The 22,772-nt window shown below is 41.5% G+C and overlaps 1 protein-coding gene across 2 annotated transcripts in view; it reads left to right on the plus strand.

Annotated features, from left to right (window-relative positions):
• EXOC4 (exocyst complex component 4) overlaps window positions 1–22,772 on the plus strand; it is a 701,469-nt gene that overhangs the window by 188,231 nt on the left and 490,466 nt on the right. The gene's annotated exons all lie outside the window — the stretch shown is intronic.

Consider the following 22,772-nt stretch of genomic DNA (forward strand, 5'->3'; position numbering starts at 1 on the left):
TTTAAACATTTCATTAGTGAATAATCTGATATTTCAATATGCCATTTAAATTTTTCTCAGTTGGGTGATTTAATAGCATATTTGTACCAATTTTTGATAATTTTTTAAAGATTAAAATAATACAGATATATATGTTACATAGCCTAAAGTCTACCATAATGAAGCAAACACCTCAGTGGTGGTCAGTATATTCATAAGGTCATGTGTCCATCACTACTGTCTAACTCCGGAACGTGTTCATCACCCCAGAAAGAAACCTGGCCATTCATTGGCAGTGAAGCCACCATTAACAGTCACTCCCATTCCCTTTCCCTGCCCTCAGCAGCCACCAGTCTGCTTTCTGTCTCGGTGGATTTCTCTACTTTGGACATTTCATATAATAGTGCAATACGTGATATTTTGTGACTAAATTCTTCCTCTTAGCATGATGTTTTCAGGGTTCATCCATGATATAGCATGTATCAATACCTAATTCCTTTTTATAGCCTAATGATATCCATTGGATGATCACTTGAATACCCACCCTTACTTTGTCCATTCATTAGTTGATGGACGTCTAGGCTGTTTCCAGTTTTCACTACTATGCATCATGTTAATATGAACATTCATGTGCAAGTTTTTGCATGCAGATATATATTTATAATTTCAATATAGCTAGGAATGGAATTTGGGGGTCATATGGGTAACTCAAACTTTCTGAGAAACTGCCAAACCGTTTTCCAAATTAGCCACACCATTTTATATTCTTGCCATATTGGGTATAGTTTTGAAATGTAACTGACATACTGTTAACAGTACATTGTCCCCTTCCTTCCTGCACTTTTGGGTATCATGTGTACCAGAATGACTTATTACCTGAAGTTTTGAAAGGTTACAGAATTTGAGAGCTGGAGGGGGTCTGTGCTAATGGATCCATCCGTGCCAACCTCTCACCCCCCAACCATCTTGAATTCACTCTTCCTCCTGAGCTTGGTGGTCCATTGCTGACCTGGTACAGCATTTTCTGACAGTTTTATAGCTTTGCTTTGGGGATTTATTGACATTTAATGAGTGTTTTTGTTCTTGTGAAATCATTTGCATGTTTACTGCTGAGGCCAGCACTCATAAAAGGAGGAAAAAACATTTAAATAACTGCATTTTACCTAGGGAAGATAAATTACAGTTGCCCATCAATAAATAGATAACTTGCATTGCTACCAAGATTATTAAATTGTGAAAGACAATAACTCTGTAGCCCTCCCTTGTGAGTCACTTGCCTTAAAACATTCACAACTAATTATCTGACAGTGAGGCAAGTTAACGCAAGTTTGCTATTTACTAGTATTCTTTTCTTTCCTAATCACCCTTGTGGATGGAGAAATCCATTTTATCAGTCTTTCCTCCCTGCTCTGCTCTTCAGAGTAATGTATATATAAATTAAATGTAGCATAGTAAGTAAGCATTAGATTACCCTGTATCCGAGGCAGTGTTCTCAGAGCCGTGTTTGCATGCTAAGGGAGTTGTGAACCATGGAGGGGAGAGGTGTATAAACATAATGAAGTTTAGAGTTGCTGTGCAAACGCAACAGTCTATAGGTGGAAACCTCAATAGAGCCTTTGAATGCGAAGGGTACATGTTTCACTTTCTTTTGACAAAGCCTTTATTTATCTGGCTTTATGGAAACAGTCGGTTCAGTCACCTTAGAACATATTCTAGGAAGCAGGATATTAAGATATTACTTGAAGGTATTGAGATTTTTCTGCTTTTTGTTAACTTGTCACCAGCTGATTGATACTTGGCATTAAAGTAACAAGTTTAACAGATTCCTGAATTTTGGTAACATTTGTTCAAATCCATGGGACATTTTCTAGGGGAGATCATAAGTCTGTTAAGATAATAATTGGGTTTCCAGCCTACTCCATCCACATAGCATTGGGGGTTGAGAGAGCGAAAATATTAGAGAATTCACCTTTTTGTTAAAATAAGAAATGAAGGCACTTTTAGGGATTAGCATGGGATAGTAGGGGGGAAATACAGGCTTTTGTTTAGAACATTTGTGTTCATGTTCTGGCTCTATGACTAACTGGTCGTGTAAGCTTGTTTAAATCACAGAACTTCACCAAGGTTCACTTGACTCATTCGTAAAATGTGGGCAATAACAACTTCTCACCACATAACTTTGTATTTGGTGAGGTGCTGTAGGCATTCAGGAATTAGTGAAACCTGAACCTCGGGTATGGTAGACCACCTTAATAAGGTTTTCTGATTTGTGTGTGTATTTGTGTACACACACGCACACACTCACTCTCACACAGCCCCTGCCCCTTGTCTCCAGCTCACATCTTGTTTTCAATAGGATTTATCTGGTTCTGTGCTTGACTGTTAACTCTTAAATGTATTTGGATAATGGGAGCCTTTTAAAATTATCATATAATGTCATTTACTGAAAAGACTTGTTAGTAGCTACTATAAACTTGTCAATTGCTTTCCACTCTTCTGGTCTCTGCCAATGTCACCATCCTCCGAGTCGGGAACCCTGGCATGATCTTTTTTACCTTCTTTTCTTTGTAATTTTTCTGCCTAGCAGGCTGTTACTGTGCAGCACTAACATTGCATAAAAACTGCATAAATACTGCATGATACTGTGTAAAAGATTGTTGCTGCTGATGTAAGGGAGAAAATTTATTAGTCAATTGATTACTGAGGTGCTACTGAAGGTCCTAATCGTGTCCACTTAGGCACAGAAATATAATCTCAGTTATAAAGTGTTTTTTAAATTTAATTCTTATTTTCTGATGGTCCTCTAAATGGCCAGCTCATACAACTCTTTCACCAAATGATGTGGTGAAGAGACCTTGGTATTCCATTATCAGTAGGATGCTGATTGTGGGTAAACACAAAGACCTCCACTAGCCTGCATCTGAGGATGTTAGCGAATTGAATTACAGTTTAGCAAAAATTCATTCCCTAACCCTCTCCTCCCCACCCACCCTTGCCTCCTTAAGAGCAATGTGCTTCCTCCACCTATTGATACTGGGCTTGGGCACATGACTTCCCATGACCAATGGAATGTCAGCAGGTGTGCCAGCAGCAAAAGCTTGAAGTGCGCTGGTGCATTAGGACTTGGTGTTTTGCTGAATCCTGGATAACCATGTTATATGTGAGCAGGAAATAAATGCTTAGTGTTGTGCGCTCCTGAGTTTTGAGGTGGTTTGTTATATGCATGTTGTGACGAGAGCTAACAGATACGAGGTGATTTAAAGATTTTCTTTGGGCCCTGACGTGGGAGCCTTAACTTTTCCTGTAGTATCAAAAGCTTAATTGTTTGATTGCACCTGTTTTAATGCCGATTTTGTGTCTCTGGTCACCAACAGAACTGTTTGGAATTGAAAACTTTGTTTAAAGAAGGGCTAAGAATTCAGGTCTGGAAGAAGAAGGTGCTGGTTGACCTTGGCTATATCTGCAGACCTCTGGACTTGGAAGTGGTTTCTAGGAAAAGATAGTCCAATGTACCCTCTCTTATTGGGTAAAGTCCTTGCATTTCCTCAGTGCTGGAAGGGGCAGTGAATACACAGAGATATCTCTTTAATTATGGAAAGAGCCTATTAAAATTCCATTTTGTCTTTCAAGTAAACATAAAGGAATCTGGAGGAGGCCAAACACCTCTTTAAAATAATGATTGTCTTAGGCTAATTTCACTCTGCCTCCAGATCATTAGGTGCCAATCCTACTGTGTAGGTTCATTTGCAAACAAAACTGATTGGCGAGGGGAGGCTGTGTTCTGGAGACCTCCCTGAAGCTGCTCTCAGACACCTGCCCATTGTTTCATCCGGCTAATCTCAGTGGTACTTTTCTTTTCCCTCTTCCTTGGAAAAAATGGGGGGGGGGGGGAACACAAGATTGTTTATTTCAAAAGGCATTGGAACCCATCCTTCAAAAGAGAACACTGCAAAAGAGAGAAAAAATAACGTTGTGTAAAAAGCTCAGAAGATTTTCAGAATTTCCCTTTCTTGCCCATCATAACATGATCCTTCTCTTTGCTCTGAGCTCCCCCCTCTGGCATTCGCGGTATATTTCTCTTTCTGTTACTACAGACTTCCGAGCTCCCCCACTGTCTTAGTTTGCAAACCCTCCTGATGGTAGGGGCTGCTTTGGTTTCCTAGAGTGTGGGGGTTGTGGATTAAGGAATGTAGAGCAGCTGCTTGGTAACATTTATTAACTTAATTCTGTGCAGCAAAAATCAGACACCCAGCGCACCATTGACAGCTACTTTAAAGATACTTCGGGCTTGTTTCACCACTTTTTAAGGCACGTGTGTCAGGACTGAAACGAAGTGCCTTTTCAGGGACGTTAGGGCTGCTGTCATAACAGAGATCCATACGGCTCTTTGTTTGCATAATTAAAGCTTCATCCTTGCTGTTTTTTATTAAAGGTTATCCTTGAGCTAATGGTGACTGATTGCTTTTATTTTAAGTAAACTTCTAACTATTCTATCACGTTTTCTTTAAAAAGTAATTGGCGATGCCCAGTTTATTTAGCACTGTCTTGGATTCTGATTTTCATTGGAGCTTAATTTTCCAGAAAACAAAAATTTACCATTCTCAGAGCACCAAAAGGTGTACTTTAATGTGGTTTTTTTTTTTTTCTTTAACGGAAAAGTCTGTACACTATGTTTATCAAAGTGGGATCTGTTTTGCTTCACCCTCTTAGGGTACTTAGCTTGGTCTGAAAATTAATCCAACAAAGACAGGTTAACAGGAGAAAAGCATACAGTATTTTAAATTAAAGTTTTACATGACAGGTGAACCCTCCAAAGGAGACGGAGACGGAAAGGCGTGGTGAAGTGTACTTGCTTTTTGAATATCAGGTTGACAAACAGAGGCCATTGTGGAAAAGTGGCTAAACTAAGTGAGGAGCTAAGAGAAGATAATTATTTTAACCTGGTCTATTTGTATAGAATTCTCTTGGTCTCTACTTCTTGCCGTTGATGATAAGATTATTACTTTCCTTCTGGTATAGAGAGGGAGGACTTCATTCATAAAGGAGTTTCATCTGCTCTTAAGAAAAAGACAGGTCAGAGTGTTTTTCTTGTATTTGCTGTTTTTCAAGTGCCTTTAACTCAAAATAATCAGTATGTCTATACGACGTATATTGGGGTGACACACTCTGAACTCCATGTCTTTTTTGCCCCCAAATACTGAGCATATTTAGACTTTTTTTGGTGATTGAAGGGGCATGGTTTTGAACCAGGTTAACTGATGCTTCCTTGCAGCTCTGTGGTGCTGTCCTTTGTCAGTGTGCTGCTGTGTCACAGGGTCACCTTATCACCTGCGAGGCGCGTACAGGTTGCCCCCAGTTTGAAGCAGCCAGGATTCCTATTTCTTTCTATCTCACTTGTCTGCTTTTCATGCCATCTGTCTTTCTCCCTGGCGTGTGGCTCTAGGTTATCACATAACAGTTTTTCACTGGGTCTGTCTCAGATAAGCCCCTCTTGCCTCGGAGTTCCCCAGCTGCTCCGGGATAAGCCATGACGGCCGGACCAAGGTGTTTCAGATATGTGAACAGAGACATACTCTCTGACATCAGCTCTTGAGTTCTTCACTGTGGATTTTGTAACATAGGGTTGTGGAGATAACCCCTTTGCTCTTCCTTGCCTGTTCATTCAAGTTCTCGGTGGTCCAGGTTGCCAGAGAAATTAGACATAATTTGACTAAAAATGATAATCAAATCATACCTGAGACATGTTTTCCGGAGAACTCTCTCTCCTGGTTTCATCCATCTGTATTTCTGGCACTTGAATTTCAGGTGTTCCGTGGGCATCCATTTCTGGGGGCAGTGCTCCATGATCTAGTATTTGTTAATTTTCAGAAGCATCTAGATTAGGTGTCAAGTGTCTGTCCTTACTTGCTACCTGGATTTTGTTGAATGGATTAGTGAATGAATGAACTTGCTTCTTTTGACACTGAAGCAAGTGGTTTTTTGGGGGTAGGAGGTTAGACTTTTTTCTCTTCTTTGATTCTTTAAAAATTTGGTTTGCGTAATATCAACTGTAGTCATCATGTTTTCTTAGATCTTCAGACCTTATTCGTCTTACCACTGGAAGTCTGTTCCTTTTACTCACCTCTCCCTGTTTCCCCCACCCTTGGCCCTGGCCAACCACCTTTCTACTCTCTGTTCCTGTAAGTTTGACTTTTTAATTCCTCATTCACATAGCATAATGTCCTCAGGTTCCATCTGTGTTGTCACAAATAGCAGGATGTCATCCTTTCGTACAACTGAATAATATTCCTGTGTTTGTGTGTGTGTGTGTGTGTGTGTACCACATCTTTTTAATCTATTTATTTGTTGATGGACACTTACGTTGCAGCATTATTCGCCATAGACAAGATCTGGAAACAGTCTATTAATTTGTTCTTGTGCTTGATTCCTAAGGGTCATATCAGAGTGTTTGAATGACCTTAAACAGCTTTTCTATGTGTATAATTTTTTCATCTTAAGAAGATGGAATTTACTCTTGCTAGTTGTTGTAAGTGGTTGATGCCCTTAACAGTTTGGGAAGCTTTTTTCCTTGGCACCACGATAAACTGAGTGTATGTCAGCCGGGCCAGGTCTAGGAGGGCCTGGGCCTTCCTTTCACTCCCTCTCGCTTCCTCGGCTGAGAGCCGGGGCTTGCCCATCTGTCCCCCATGAGCTTTGCCCTGAGTGAGCAGATCTTGAATCTGACTCTGACTGTCCTCTGCAGACCAGAGCTGTCATTACTCATATAAATGGCATTACTGCCTTTGCATCTTCTTTCTCCTTTGGTCTTCGTGTGGCGTCCAGACTCATAAATGATGAGTCACCCTTTCCCTAGTCAGGGCCAATACTGTTTGCTCTTTTCTCTTTTCTTCATCTCCTTTTTCCTGAGAAACGTCAACATCCTCTTCACCTCCCCTCCAAAAAAAATTCTAAATTCTAACATCCCTATTTGACAGGATGGGCTTCTAGTGTAAACTGGGCTTCTAGCATAAACCTTCTTTACTAAATTCTTTGAGGTCAGTTTTAGGGATCTGATCAGAGGACTAGGACTAACCTGTGAAATAAACAGCTTTTGTAAGTCTCATGCACCTTTCCTGTATGTGGGTTGAGTGGTTTTCAATTTGGTTTAATCAGTGTTGTTATTAATGGAATGCACTACGCTCTTACAGGAAGATATCCCAAAATGAAGCCCCCCTCTTTAATTTACCTTGAAGGAAATGAAATATTTGAGATTGTTTCCCATTAGCTTAGTGACAACCTCCTGAAAAGCATTTGCCTTTAGGTAAATTTACCTGCCTGCCCTGTTATAAATGAGGATAAATTAATAAAAATATATTTTGAGAGTGTGACTGAGCATGGTGGTTGTGTTGGTGTGTGTGTGTGTGTGTGTGTGTATATGTTAGCAACATCCATGATCATTATATTATATTATGTTCATAGTAAAGGTAGTTTTTAGGATTTCTCTTTATTTTTGGTTTCTCTAAACATAGCATGCTCTCCAAAACCATACGTTAAAGTATTTCTTTTTAGAGACAGTACTGAGAATATTCACTCAAATTTGTAGTACCCATTGCACTTTATCTTTCTCTTATTTTAGCTTCTCACAACTTCTATATTTATTACTAGAGTGTTTAGGTTTTTATTCTGATTATGGTTTATGATTTAATTATCCACCAGATGTTCAAGTATTTTACCTTTTGTTATTATGTAGAGGGGAAAAAATGGGCCATCACGTTCCTTTGTGATACAATTTTCAGCTCAGAAAGAAATGGCGAAGTTTGGTAGCTTTCAGTTTCCAGTTCATTGTTTTTATATGTGTTCTCCTGGCCGGTGGTCACCTGCTGATCGTTCTAGGCTTGGTGCAAGCATTGCATAGCGAAGACTGTCCCTGGGCTCAGGGGACTTGCAGTCTGGACGGGAGAAAATGTCACTGCTTTTACCCGAAACATTTCCCATAGTTTCCTTTCGTTATTATTTTCAGATTGATAGGATATTTTATTATCTAGTTTCTATCTTCTGTTTCCCCATTTTCCTGTGATATTTCCATAATGGTTGTAAATGACTCCCGAAGTGCTTGCCTGAATTTCCTGCAGGGGCGCAGCCTCCCTCCCCCCCGGGCTGCTGACTGGTACCAGTTCAGTTGTCAGACTTCTCCATCTGCTTTTTGTCAGTCACTCTTTTTGCAGAGTCTTCATCCTCTCTAATTATACAAATATGTCTTCTTCATTTTTCTTGTCAAAGACAAATGAACAAGGATTAGTTCAGTTTCTGCGCTAGTTTCGTCTTCATTAATTCCACACCCCACTCCATTTTTAGCAGCCGTTTTCTTTCCCTACTCTTTCCCCCCTTGATAATTTTAAAAGCTCATTTCCTCACGTCTGGCTTATTTGAGTACCTTGAATTACTGTGCTCCCTCTGACTCTCTTCTCTGAGTTGTAGCTGACTGTAACAACCCTCTCCACTCTTTCCAGTTAGCGCAGATCGGCCTTTGTAGATATTTGAAGAGTCATTTGTGAAACTTACATTAGGTGTTTCTTGTTCATTATCATTTTTCCCGAGTGAAACTTGAATCCTATGTGTGTTAATTTTTTAATTATCCTAATGATGTCCCAGATGGCACGCCTGGCCTCTTGCACACTGATGGAGTTAGTCCTTCACACCAGGCCTTCTCTGAGTTGCTGGTTCTTTAATGTTTATTCATCTATACGGAAGTGGTTCTTGTATTAGTTCATAACTAACTTCCGCTTGTGTTTTTCCACGATCACCCTAGTTCTGTCTTTTCTCTCTCTGATGCCCTGTGTCCTTGGATTTTTAAAATTATTTTTCTGTGACTGCTTCTCTCTCTCAGTTGTCTCTAGTACAAGTTGTCATTTTCTCATGCACTGTTTTCAGACTGTCTCATGGCATGAGCACCACCATGAAATTCTTGTTCAAGGTCCAAATGGCTGGGTCCGAAGCCCAGAGATTCTAATTCCTTTGGCTTGGGAAGAGCCTAGATATATATCTTCATCTCTAACGGGCATGATGGGTCTGCTGGCCACACTGTATGTGGAGTACTGCTCCCCCTGCTAGTGGGCTCTTGGCTGCCAGCCTTTACCTGAAAGACAGCCACCAGGTGTTTCATCTCAGAGCGTTCATGTGTGCGTTAATATATGAAACGCCTGCTGTCCGCAGGGCGCTGTCACTCAGAATGTCGTCATGAACGCTTTGCTGTCACTGATCTTGCCACACTTATAGAAGATGGAATTTTTCCCCCATGACTTCCTCAACTCAGAGACGCCTCTGATTTCCTGTTGTTTACCTGATCACAGTATTTTTGCTGATGGGCTTAGAGAACATAGGGGCAATCAGATTTGGATTTCAGATTTGTTTTCATTCTGTATGTGTGTCCCTTATGAAAGGTGGGGGATTGGATTACATCTCTCATGTTCTTTTTGGCCAGAGTTTGATCCTCTGCCATGCTCTCTGCCTTTATGCTCTTGTACTTGGGGGCAGAGGAAACAAATACGTCATCGTGATATGTCATCACTTAGAAGACCCCTCCCAATTTCAGAGATGTGGAAATGCGGAATAATGTGCATTGCATAATCAATAAAATGCCACCTTGTATGTGTTTGTATTTATGAGGATGATGGTACTACACAAAGCTGTCTTCTAACTATGGACACATAATTACCCCCGGACTGAAAAAGACGTAGCATGGTCTGGCACTAAGGAAAGAGTCGGGATTTATTAAGATACATAGGCTGCAGCACAGAAGAAGCCAGGATGACGTGGGAGACGGTCTTCTGTCTCTCAGCCCAGGTGGCTGTCCCTGTGCTTCCCTGAGTCCCTTCCACTGGTGAATGGTGTCGCGTGTCAGGGTCCCAACAGCGAAGTGACCAGGGAGACTGGAGCTCGGTGCGTGCCTCTTCAGCTCGCCCTCAGCTCAGACAGCTCACAGAAACCCAGGGCACGTGAGCACAGTGCTTCTTGTGAGGTACACCCTCTTTATTTATTTTTTCCCTTTAATTAAATGTGTTCACTGAAAAGTTTTTTTAAAAACACGTTCAGTGATTCAACTGAATAATACCTTACTGCCCACTCTCACCCAGCCCAGCCCGCCCCGCACAGACCGCACTTACTCCCACGTCAGTCCCTTACGTGGGGAACATCTACAACCTCTGAAGGTTTTCAAAGAGTTATCCTAGTTCCTGGAAACTACAAGGGATGTCTTATTTCTCTTCATGTTTTTACCGAGTCTTCCTGCTCCAGGGTGATATATGAAGGGATACAGAGGTAAGTACTGGAATCAACTCTCCTTTTCTGAAGGCTCTCACTCTGTTATTCTTCATACTTTCATCTCTACCCCCAGATGCTCATTCAGTTCCCTCTTCCTTTCAAGCACTTGAGCCTCAGAATTACCTTATCCTGCTACGCTTGGTCATCAATGTTCATGATTTAACTGGAGGAATTTAGTACTACTGGGAGGTTTTTATTGAAATCTCCCATTTCAAAAGTTGTAACTTTAACAGCTAGTGGTAAATGCCAAATAAATGGTCCAGACTCTAAGTACCAGGGGCATTAAAGGAAAGGCGAGATCATTGAGTTTCTAGAAAATGCTTCGGGGGGGGGGGGCGGGGGGGAGTGGGATTACAGACCAGTAAGCCAGGAAGATGGGAGAAGCAATACCAGAAAAAGGTGCTGTTGAGTCCTGGTTGGTAAGGAAGAGAGAGCCACATTAAGGTTTGGACAAAGGAGAGAAGGATTGGGGCTTGCATTTGGCCACATTAAGTTTTTGGTGCCTGTGAGACAGATGTTGATGGGCAGGTGGGCACATGCTTCCTGTGAGACAGATGTTGATGGGTAGGTGGGCGCATGCTTCCTGTGAGACGGATGTTTATGGGTAGGTGGACGCATGCTTCCTGTGAGATGGATGTTGATGGGTAGGTGGGCGCATGCTTCCTGTGAGACGGATGTTGATGGGTAGGTGGGCGCATGCTTCCTGTGAGACGGATGTTGATGGGTAGGTGGGCGCATGCTTCCTGTGAGACGGATGTTGATGGGTAGGTGGGCGCATGCTTCCTGTGAGACGGATGTTGATGGGTAGGTGGGCGCATGCTTCCTGTGAGACGGATGTTGATGGGTAGGTGGGCGCATGCTTCCTGTGAGACAGATGTTGATGGGTAGGTGGGCGCATGCTTCCTGTGAGACAGATGTTGATGGGTAGGTGGACGCATGCTTCCTGTAAGACAGATGTTGATGGGTAGGTGGACGCATGCTTCCTGTGAGACGGATGTTGATGGGTAGGTAGGCGCATGCTTCCTGTGAGATGGATGTTTATGGGTAGGTGGGCGCATGCTTCCTGTGAGATGGATGTTGATGGGTAGGTAGGTGCATGCTTTCTGTGAGATGGATGTTGACAAGCAGGTGGGCCCAGGTTTTGGGATGCTCAAGAGAGAGCCCAGGCTGATAGATGGAAAAGTCTACCAGATAGGTTGTATTTAAAGTCACGGGGCTGGATGATATCTGAAATTCACACTTCTGGTGGGTGGGTGGGAGGTGTTCTTTTTAATCATGTCTATTTGTCTAGAGAGAAACTGCATGTAAAGTTCTTATTTTAAATAGAACGGATTTCTTTTGAAGTCGGCAGAACTTTATGGACATGCGTATGATTTTGTATGTGTGTGTGTATTTTTCCTGTTTCTGGAAGGTGTGCCTACTGATTGCGTAGTTCCTCCTACGATGTACTTGGTTCTAAAAGACAACCTGTCTCACAGTTTTCAACTTATATCTTGAAAAATTGAAATTTTTCTTAACTCGTTATAGAATGTACTGAAGTGTGCGAATGCAGTCATTGGTTTCTGATCTTCACATTTGTTAAGAGTCCCTGAAATCTCTCTTTCTCAGTAAACATTGTATTTGAAAAGGATCATTGGAACACGGGTACAGTTAACACAGCTGAGGTGCCCAGAGCCCTGTGAGCTAGGCGGGTGGGGTGCTCATTCCCTTACAAGGTGTAGACCAAGGTTTTCGAATCGAGTTATCCCATACAGGGCAACAAAACTAACACGTGTTAGGGTCAGTCTTGGAACCCCGAGGGTGCAATTTTGGTGCCAGGCTCTTTTCTCTACTTCAGAGGTTCTCACCCAAAAAATCTACTCCCAAGGCCTGGGCATGGGCATTTTCCCCACTCCCCATCTGATTCTAATGTGTCATGGTGGAGGTGGTGAGCCAAGGCTCCATACCAAACTAGTTTATCAGGAGTCACATTGATGTCAGATGTATTGTCTGCTTAACTCTGAGAGATTTCCGAGCTGAGTGGGACACTCTGTAAACATGTTGGTAAGGAAGGCCTCTTTTCTTTCCAGTAAAGTCTTGGAGCCCTTACTCTTTTTTTTTTTTTTTTCCTGTGACAAGGACAGAGAGAGTCAGAGAGAGGGACAGATAGGGACAGACAGATAGGAAGGGAGAGAGATAAGCATCAGTTCTTCGTTGTGGCACTTTAGTTGTTCATTGATTGCTTTCTCATATGTGCCTTGAACAGGGGGGCTACAGCAGACTGAGTGACCCCTTGCTCAAGCCACTGACCTTGGGCTCAAGCTGGTGAGCCTTGTTCAAACCAGATGAGCCCGCGCTCAAGTTGGCAACCTTGGGGTCTCGAGCTTGGGTCGTCCGCATCCCAGTCCCACGCGCTATCCACTGCGCCACTGCCTGGTCAGGCTCAGAGCCCTTACTCTTAACTGCAACTCTTGTCCTGGCTGGTTGAGTGAGAAGGCATCACACATCCCTTCCCTGCGTCAGCATCTCTCTGCCCACACAGGAGACCAGTGAGGTGGGATTGACCCTTCTCTACCCTCAGCCCAGTATAGTTATAACCCCATACTGTCGATTCAACTCCTTTCTCATTTAAAAGGGGACTGTTCAGTTTAGGATGGGGAGATACACTCTTTGTGCTGTAAAATTGTCTCTAGTGACTTGCTGGTGTTTTCAGTGGCCCCTCCCAGCTCCCCCTGCAGGTGAGTCTGGAACATGAAGGTGGCCTCTCTGCAGCCTGCTCACTGTCACCTGGAGATGCATGCCGGCTCCTCCCGACCAGCAACTGTGTGCTTGCTGTTACCTGTCCTCACCAAATAGTAGAGAAACTGAGCATGACCATTGAGGAACACATAGTGCCTGATGAATTGAATAATAAAACCGGACCTTAGATTATTTTTCTTTTAAAATTTTTATTCTTTTTTGTGCTCTACAAAAGTAGTGAAATTGATGCATTCTTACGGGTCATCTAGAGCCGTGGACCAGATCTTTGAGCCCAGCAGGAACTGAGAGGACTAAGGACCGCCCCTGCTTCATTCAGGGGAGTCGCAATGATACAGGGGTGGGCAAAAGTAGGTTCGCAGTGGAGAATACACAGAACAGAGTTTGTTGTTGTATTACTACTTATTCATTAATTATTGTATTATTAATTTGTATTATTTCCACACAAACAATTGTAAAGCTGCTTTTGTCCACCTCTGTATTCTTGATTTGGGACAATTTTGAGGATGTAGAGTAACAAGACTATTAAGTGGTAAGCTTGGCTTTCTGGCCGTGGGACTCAGCCTCAGTTTACCATACAACTTTCTCAATGTGTTTCTGACACTCTGCCACCTGTCCTCCTCAGGCTGCAGTTCTGTTTCCCTATGTTTATTTAGTCCTTTGAGGACACAAAGACATTTTAGCAAGTTTAATGTTGGGTTTTTAACTATGAGTCAAGAACTAAAGTGGAAAAATGTGTTTTGTTTTTTTCCTGTTTGCTTTGGCAGCTTACATTTCCATTTTTAAGTTAATCTGGCCAAGCCAGCTGAGCATTTCGTCATTCTTTATCTTCAGACGTGTTTCAGCCCTGCACTGTTATGTTCTAGGAGATGTATCATTTTCTAAAGCATATGGAGGCCTGAGAACATCCATATTGATCCTTTTCTATTATACATTGTTTTAGGCAACCAGAGACTCCTGCTTGCTGTCTTCCCAACTAGAATAAAAAAGTCTTACAGACAAGAAAGAAAGATTGGTTCACTTCTGTTCTTCCTCCGAAGTCCACTGTGAAATTCCCCTTCTCCCTTTTCTGTTTTTATTTCTTACTGTAAAGTAAGGCATGCTAATTACAGAACATTTGGGAGATAAAGAAAAATAAAAGAAGGAAAATTAACTTTTCCATGTTCCCAGCACCTGGAAATAACTGTTATTCACATTGTAGTGAATTTCCTTCTACAAATTTTTGCTTCATTAAAAATCATAAACTTGGCCCTGGCCGGTTGGCTCAGTGGTAGAGCATCGGCCTGGCGTGCAGAAGTCCTGGGTTCGATTCCCGGCCAGGGCACATAGGAGAAGCGTCCATTTGCTTCTCCACCCCTCCCCCTCTCCTTCCTCTCAGTCTCTCTCTTCCCCTCCTGCAGCCGAGGCTCCATTGGAGCAAAGATGGCCCGGGCGCTGGGGATGGCTCCTTGGCCTCTGCCCCAGGCACTAGAGTGGCTCTGGTCAGGACAGAGCAACGCCCCAGAGGGGCAGAGCATCGCCCCCTGGTGGGCAGAGCATTGCCCCTGGTGGGCATGCCGGGTAGATCCCGGTCAGGCGCATGCAGGAGTCTGTCTGACTGTCTCTCCCCGTTTCCAGCTACAGAAAAATATAAAAAATAAAAAATAAAAAAAAATCATAAACTTATCTTCATACTGAAAACAGACAATTCTAGGCCCTTATTTAAGTAAACCATTTTATTCTGCTTATAAATGCAGTTACATGTTCTTTTTTTAAATTTTTATTTTTTTATTAATTTTACTAGGGTGACATCATTAAATCAGGGTACATATGTTCAAAGAAAACATGTCCAGGTTGTCTTGTCAATCAATTATGTTGCATACCCATCACCCAAATTCAGATTGACCTCCGTCACCTTCTATCTAGTTTTCTTTGTGCCCCTCCCCCTCCCCTTTTTCCTCCCCCCCCCCCCCCCCCCAACCACCACCCTCTTATCAATGTCTTTTAGTCTCGTTTTTATGTCCCACCTACGTATGGAATAATGCAGTTCTTGGTTTTTTCTGATTTACTTATTTCACTTCGTATAATGTTATCAAGATTCCACCACTGTGTTGTAAATGATCCGATGTCATCATTTCTTATGGCTGAGTAGTATCCCATAGTGTATATGAGCCACATCTTCTTTATCCAGTCTTCTATTGAAGGGCTTTTTGGTTGTTTACATTTCTTGGCCACTGTAAACAATGCTGCAATGAACATGGGGCTGCATGTGTCTTTATCAATGTTTGTGAGTTTTGGGGGTATATACCCAGTAGAGGGATTGCTGGGTCATAAGGTAGTTCTACTTTCAGTTTTTTGAGGAACCACCATACTTTCTTCCATAATGGTTGTACTACTTTACATTCCCACCAACAGTGAATGAGGGTTCCTTTTTCTCCACAGCCTCTCCAACATTTGCTATTACCTGTCTTGTTAATAATAGCTAATCTAACAGGTGTGAGGTGGTATCTCATTGCAGTTTTGATTTGCATTTCTCTAATAACTAATGAAGCTGAGCATCTTTTCATATATCTGTTGGCCATTTGTATTTCTTCCTGAGAGAAGTGTCTGTTCATGTCCTCTTCCCATTTTTTTATTGGATTGTTTGTTTGTTTGTTTGTTGTTGAGTTTTATGAGTTCTTTGTATATTTTGGATATTAGGCCCTTATCTGAGCTGTTGTTTGAAAATATCATTTCCCATTTAGTTGGCTGTCTGTTTATTTTGTTGTCAGTTTCTCTTGCTGAGCAAAAACTTCTTAGTCTGATGTAGTCCCATTCATTTATTTTTGCCTTCACTTCTCTTGCCTTTGGAGTCAAATTCATAAAATGCTCTTTAAAACCAAGGTCCATGAGTTTAGAATCTATGTCTTCTTCTATGTACTTTATTGTTTCAGGTCTTATATTTAGGTCTTTGATCCATTTTGAATTAATTTTAGTACAAGGGAACAAACTGTAGTTGAGTTTCATTCTTTTGCATGTGGCTTTCCAGTTTTCCCAGCACCATTTGTTAAAGAGGCTTTCTTTTCTCCATTGTGTGTTGTTGGCCCCTTTATCAAAAATTATTTGACCAGGCCCTGGCTGGTTGGCTCAGCGGTAGAGCGTCAGCCTGGCATGTGGGGGACCCCGGTTCGATTCCCGGCCAGGGCACATAGGAGAAGCGCCCATTTGCTTCTCCACCCCCGCCCCCTCCTTCCTCTCTGTCTCTCTCTTCCCCTCCCGCAGCCAAGGCTCTATTGGAGCAAAGATGGCCCGGGCTCTGGGGATGGCTCCTTAGCCTCTGCCCCAGGCGCTAGAGTGGCTCTAGTCGCGGCAGAGCGACATCCCGGAGGGGCAGAGCTTCGCCCCCTGGTGGGCAGAGCATCGACCCTGGTGGGCGTGCCGGGTGGATCCCGGTAGGGCGCATGCGGGGGAGTCTGTCTGACTGTCTCTCCCCATTTCCAGCTTCAGAAAAATACAAAAAAAAAAAAATTATTTGACCATATATATGTGGTTTTATTTCTGGACTTCCTATTCTGTTCCATTGGTCTGAGTGTCTATTTTTCTGCCAATACCATACTGTTTTGATTGTCGTGGCTCCATAATATAGTTTGAAGTCAGGTATTGTAATGCCCCCAGCTTCGTTCTTTTTTTTTAGGATTGCTTTGGCTATTCGGGGTTTTTTATAGTTCCATATAAATCTGATGATTTTTTGTTCCATTTCTTTAAAAAATGTCATTGGAATTTTGATGGGAATTGCATTAAATTTGTATATTGCTTTGGGTAATATGGCCATCTTGATTATATTTATTCTTTCTATCCAAGAGCAAGGAATATTCTTCCATCTCATTGTATCTTTTTCGATTTTCCTTAACAATGGTTTGTAGTTTTCATTATGTAAGTCCTTTACATTCTTTGTTATGTTTATTCCTAGTATTTTATTTATTTTTTTGTTTCAATCGTGAAGGGTATTATTTTTTTGAGTTTGTTCTCAAATGTTTCATTGTTGGCATATAGAAAGGCTATGGACATTTTTTTTTTTTTCTTTCACTTTTCTGAAGCTGGAAACAGGGAGAGACAGACAGACTCCCGCATGCGCCCTACCTGGATCCACCCGGCACGCCCACCAGGGGCGACGCTCTGCCCACCAGGGGGCGATGCTCTGCCCATCCTGGCGTCGCCATGTTGCGACCAGAGCCACTCTAGCGCCTGAGGCAGAGGCCACAGAGCCATCCCCAGCGCCCGGCCATCTTTGCTCCAATGGAGCCTTGGCTGCGGGAGGGGAAGAGAGAGACAGAGAGGAAAGCGCGGCGAAGGGGTGGAGAAGCAAATGAGCGCTTCTCCTGTGTGCCCTGGCCGGGAATCGAACCCGGGTCCTCTGCACGCTAGGCTGACGCTCTACCGCTGAGCCAACCGGCCAGGGCCGCTATGGACTTTTATATGTTAATTTTGTATCCTGCGACCTTACTGTATTGGCTTATTGTTTCTAGTAGTCTTTTTATAGATTCTTTGGGGTTTTCAATATATAGGATCATATCATCTGCAAAAAGTGATACTTTTACTTCTTCTTTTCCGATATGGATGCCTTTTATTTCTTTGTCTTGTCTGATTGCTCTGGCTAGAACCTCTAGCACCACATTAAATAAGAGTGGAGAGAGTGGACAACCCTGTTTTGTTCCTGTTTTAAGGGGGAAAGCCTTCAGTTTTGTGCCATTTAATATGATGTTAGCTGATGGTTTATCATATATGGCCTTTATCATGTTGAGATATTTTCCTTCTATATCCATTTTGTTGAGAGTCTTAAACACGGGCGACGCTCTGCCCACCAGGGGGTGATGCCCTGCCCCTCCGGGGCGTCGCTCTGCCGCGACCAGAGCCACTCCAGCGCCTGGAGCAGAGTCCAAGGAGCCATCCCCAGCGCCCGGGCCATCTTTGCTCCAGTGGAGCCTTGGCTGCGGGAGGGGAAGAGAGAGACAGAGAAGAAGGAGGGGGGGTGGAGAAGCAAATGGGCGCTTCTCCTATGTGCCCTGGCCAGGAATCGAACCCTGGTCCCCCGCACGCCAGGCTGACGCTCTACCGCTGAGCCACCCGGCCAGGGCAAATTGTGTTGTATTTTATTGAAAGCCTTTTCTGCGTCTATTGATAAGATTATGTGGGTTTTGTTCTTTGTTTTGTTGATATGGTGTATTACGTTAATCGTTTTACGTATGTTGAACCATCCTTGAGATTCTGGGATGAATCCCACTTGATCATGATGTATTATTTTTTTAATATGTTGTTGTATTTGATTTGTTAGTATTTTGTTTAGTATTTTAGCATCTGTATTCATTAGAGATATTGGTCTGTAGTTTTCTTTTTTTGTGCTGTCCTTACCCGGTTTCGGTATGACGGTTATGTTGGCCTCATAAAATGTGTTTGGAAGTATTGCTTCTTCTTCAATTTTTTGGAAGACTTTGAGTAGAATAGGAACCAAGTCTTCTTTGAATGTTTGATAGAATTCGCTAGGATAACTGTCTGGACCTGGACTTTTATTTTGGGGGAGGTTTTTAATAGTTTTTTCTATTCTCTACTAATTGGTCTGTTTAGGCTTTCTGCTTCTTCTTGACTCAGTCTAGGAAGGTTGTATTGTTCTAGGAATTTATCCATTTCTTCTAGATTGTTGAATTTAGTGGCATAAAGTTTTTCATAGTATTCTACAATAATTCTTTGTATATCTTTGTTGTTCGTTGTGATTTCTCCTCTTTCATTTTGGATTTTGTTTATATGAGTTCTTTCTCTTTTTTCCTTGGTAAGTCTTGCCAAGGGTTTGTCAATTTTGTTGATCTTTTCAAAGAACCAGCTCCTTGTTCTATTAATTTTTTCTATAGTTATTCAGAAATGCAGTTACATGTTTATTGTAGACATGTTTAGAGAATAGAGAAACCTTACAAAGTATAACATTTAAAAATTATCCCAAATCCTACATCTTAGGGATAAATTTTGACTTTTACTTATATGTATTTACTTTTTTTTTTTAAAAAGCATAGTTGAGTTCATATCCTAAGTATTTTTAAGCATACTTAATACAATTGTAGTCATACGACCTAGATAAGAGCTTATTTAACAAGCTAATGGTAATACTGTTTGTGAAATGTAACTTAAAAATAAATTTTTTTTAAATATTAAAAAGCTGATGATTTAGAATGACTGTAAAAGATCTAAAAGGATTATTTCTTAAGTTTCCAAGATCAACCACCCAACCCTCATGAAAAAAGGCTATTATGTTGTCTATATAGCTGCTCCCTTTTAGAGGGAAAAATATAATATTTTTTAGCAGTTCTCCTGGACCATTATCTAAAATGTGTTTGAAGTAGTTAAGCTGGTATTGGTAAGTGGTAGAAAGGATAACACTGCTATTTTCTTATATGTCTAATGAAAATATTTAGACTGTGGCTCAAAATAAGTGATTGCAGGCAAAGGGCGGAAGAGGAACGGCACAGTCAGGAAGTGCTCTGTGGCCATGCTTTGCCCTTGAGCTGCATGGTGTGCCCACTACGCTCAGTCCTGTTGGGTTATTAACATCCAGGCCAAGAAAGTCCATCAGTCCTTTTCTCTCAGGACTTCCTATGCTTTCAATCTAATTTCTGTCCATCCCTGGCAAACCAGAGTATGTCTGAGAACTCCCTCTGCCCCACATTGTGGGTAGGATCGTGTACCTCCAAAAGAGATGCTCTAGTCCTGACACCTGGTACCTGTGAATGTGACCTTATTTAGAAATGGAATCTTGGCAGATACAGTCAGGTTAAGCTGAAGTCCTCCTGTATTAGGGTGGGCCCTAATCAGTAATTAATGTCATTATAAGAAGGAAATGTGGATGCAGAGAGAAAAGACACAGTGAGGATGCCATGTGACAGTGGAGGCAGAGACGGAAGGGATGCCTCTACCTACAAGTGACCACCAGAAACCAGGAAGAGGCAAGGAAGCGCCCTCTCCCTGAGCCTCCCCGGAGAACGGCCAGCACCTTCGTTTCAGATCCGGCCTCTAGAACCTCCAGAGAGGAATCTCTGTGGGTTTAAGCCACTTTGTTTGTGGTAATTTGTTACCGCTGCCCTAAGAAACCGACACACTCCTCAAGAGCACCGGTAACTTATTTTCTAAACTCCCTCAAGTTATGTTTTCTGAGCTTTCTAAAATGTGAGGATAGTTGTTTTTTTGTTGTTTTGTTTTGTTTGGACACACTTTTTCCTTAAAATAAATCTGTGTACAATGTCCAGAGTCTTCTGTCATTCACTGTTGTAGAAAGTATAAAGCTAGCCTCATTTTTGTTCTTTATAAAAGTTCTTTATTCTGCCTATTTCATTTGCATCACAAATTGAATCTAGGCAGGGGTCATTTCATGGTCACCTCTACCCCTAACATGGTGACCACATTTTATTTTACTTGTGATATTCCCCCTCCCCGCCAAAAGAAAGAAAATATACTTCAGGGTACATGTATATATACACACACATCTTTTTTTTTTTTTTTTTAAGTTGTTTCTATAAATCTTGGATTGAATCCCTGTTCTCAAATTTTTATATCTGTCATCTGTTCTCAACCTTTTCAACCTACGTTTGGAAGTACTTCTTAAATTTGTTTTTGGCGCCTTTGATTTGACTTGATGGAATATAAGTTATTAATCTATTGCTTTATTGCAGCTTTCTCTTCTGTTGTAGAATTTTTATTTTTATTGAAAATTTTATCTTTCCTTTGTTCATTTTTAATCTTCTCTTATCTTATCCTTTCAGCCCATTTTCTCTTTAAAGTTTTTTTTTTTTTTTTTTTTTTGCTATTGCAGGAGGCCATGTGTTGTATGCTCCTGAAGTTGCCAGAATTTATTGAAATTTTCTTCTTTCTAGTTTTTTAAAATTTATCTCTTCCTCACTTTTTCTTTAGCCTATTTACTCATTCTCAAATGAGAGGAAGTTCACCTTGACCTAATGTTTGCTGACTATTAGAATCTGAAGACTGCCTCTTAGTCTATTATTTAAACATTTGGGTGCTAATGAAATAATTTTCTGAGTTTTACTGCTAGAAATCAATTTCACGTGGACCTCTGACTGCTCAGTTCCGAGTTTTCATTTAATGCAAATCTATTTCCTTGAGATGGAATTTTCAACCTCCATTTCTACCCGACTCCCTGGTAATACAGAATAGATGACATATTAGAATAAACATAAATGTATCTTCCATGATTATTTTTGCCCTTGTCTCTCGTTTTGTACAGAAGAGGATTCCATTTGTCAGAGCTCTGTTGCCAGTCCTCTCTGACTTGCTAGTAAATTGTTCCATTTGAGATGCTGTGTCTAATAGAGGCAGGAAAAGTGCTTGTGTGGGGCGGGAAGCAGAGGGCCAGCTGCTCCTCGGCCTCTGTGCAACCGCGGGTGGTTTCACACATTGGTTTGGAGGTTGCAGACGGTGGGAGAATTGGAAAGGCTTTTGTATCTACTTCCAAGGGAACAAACTAACGTTCCTTCCATTGGTGCAATAGTTAAACTATTGCTGCGTTTAAACCAAAAAGGTTTAGGTTTTACCCTGTTGCAGCAACCTTGTATTTCATGGAAATTCTTGAAAGATTCTGGCAATGGTTGCGTGTGGGCAGAGTTTTAGCATGGTGAGTGGTTTTTTTGGTCCTTTTTTCACTCATAGGAATTTTAGTGTGGAGTATTACTAGCCAAATACCATCTTAATGTTCTGACTTGAAACTTTTTTTTTTTTATAGTTTAAGACTAAAAAAGAATTTATTTTTATTTTTTTATTTTTTATTTTATTTTTTATAAATTTTTATTAATGTTATTGGGATGACATTAATAATTCAGGGTACATATATTCAAAGAAAACATGTCTAGGTTATCTTGTCATTAAATTATGTTGCATACCCCTCGTCCAGAGTCAGATTGTCCTCCGTCACCCTCTATCTAGTTTTCTCTGTGCCCCTCCCCCTCCCCCTAACTCTCTCCCTCCCTCCCTCCTGCATCCTCCCTCCCCCCATCCCTGGTAACCACCACACTCTTGTCCATGTCTCTTAGTCTCGTTTTTATGTTCCACCAATGTATGGAATCATGTAGTTCTTGTTTTTTTCTGATTTACTTATTTCACTCCGTATAATGTTATCAAGATCCCACCATTTTGCTGTAAATGATCTAATGTCATCATTTCTTATGGCTGAGTAGTATTCCATAGTGTATATGTGCCACATCTTCTTTATCCAATCTTCTATTGAAGGGCTTTTTGGTTGTTTCCATGTCTTGGCCACTGTGAACAGTGCTGCTATGAACATGGGGCTACATGTGTCTTTACGTATCAATGTTTCTGAGTTTTGGGGGTATATACCCAGTAGAAGGATTGCTGGGTCATAAGGTAGTTCTATTTGCAGTTTTTTGAGGAACCACCATACTTTCCTCCATAGTGGTTGTACTACTTTACATTCCCACCAACAGTGTATGAGGGTTCCTTTTTCTCCACAGCCTCTCCAACATTTGTTATTACCCGTCTTGTTGATAATAGCTAATCTAACAGGGGTGAGGTGGTATCTCATTGTAGTTTTGATTTGCATTTCTCTAATAACTAATGAAGCTGAGCATCTTTTCATATATCTGTTGGCCATTTGTATTTCTTCCTGGGAGAAGTGTCTGTTCATCTGACTTGAAACTTTGTGTTTTTTTTTCATTACTCCTTTAGATTTCCTATTAACTTATAACTCAGGCAACATTCTCTTTTAATCTTATTTTCTTTTTTATTTATTT

The sequence above is a fragment of the Saccopteryx leptura genome, chromosome 2, assembly GCF_036850995.1.
Source record: "Saccopteryx leptura isolate mSacLep1 chromosome 2, mSacLep1_pri_phased_curated, whole genome shotgun sequence".
NCBI classification, from domain to species: domain Eukaryota; kingdom Metazoa; phylum Chordata; class Mammalia; order Chiroptera; family Emballonuridae; genus Saccopteryx; species Saccopteryx leptura.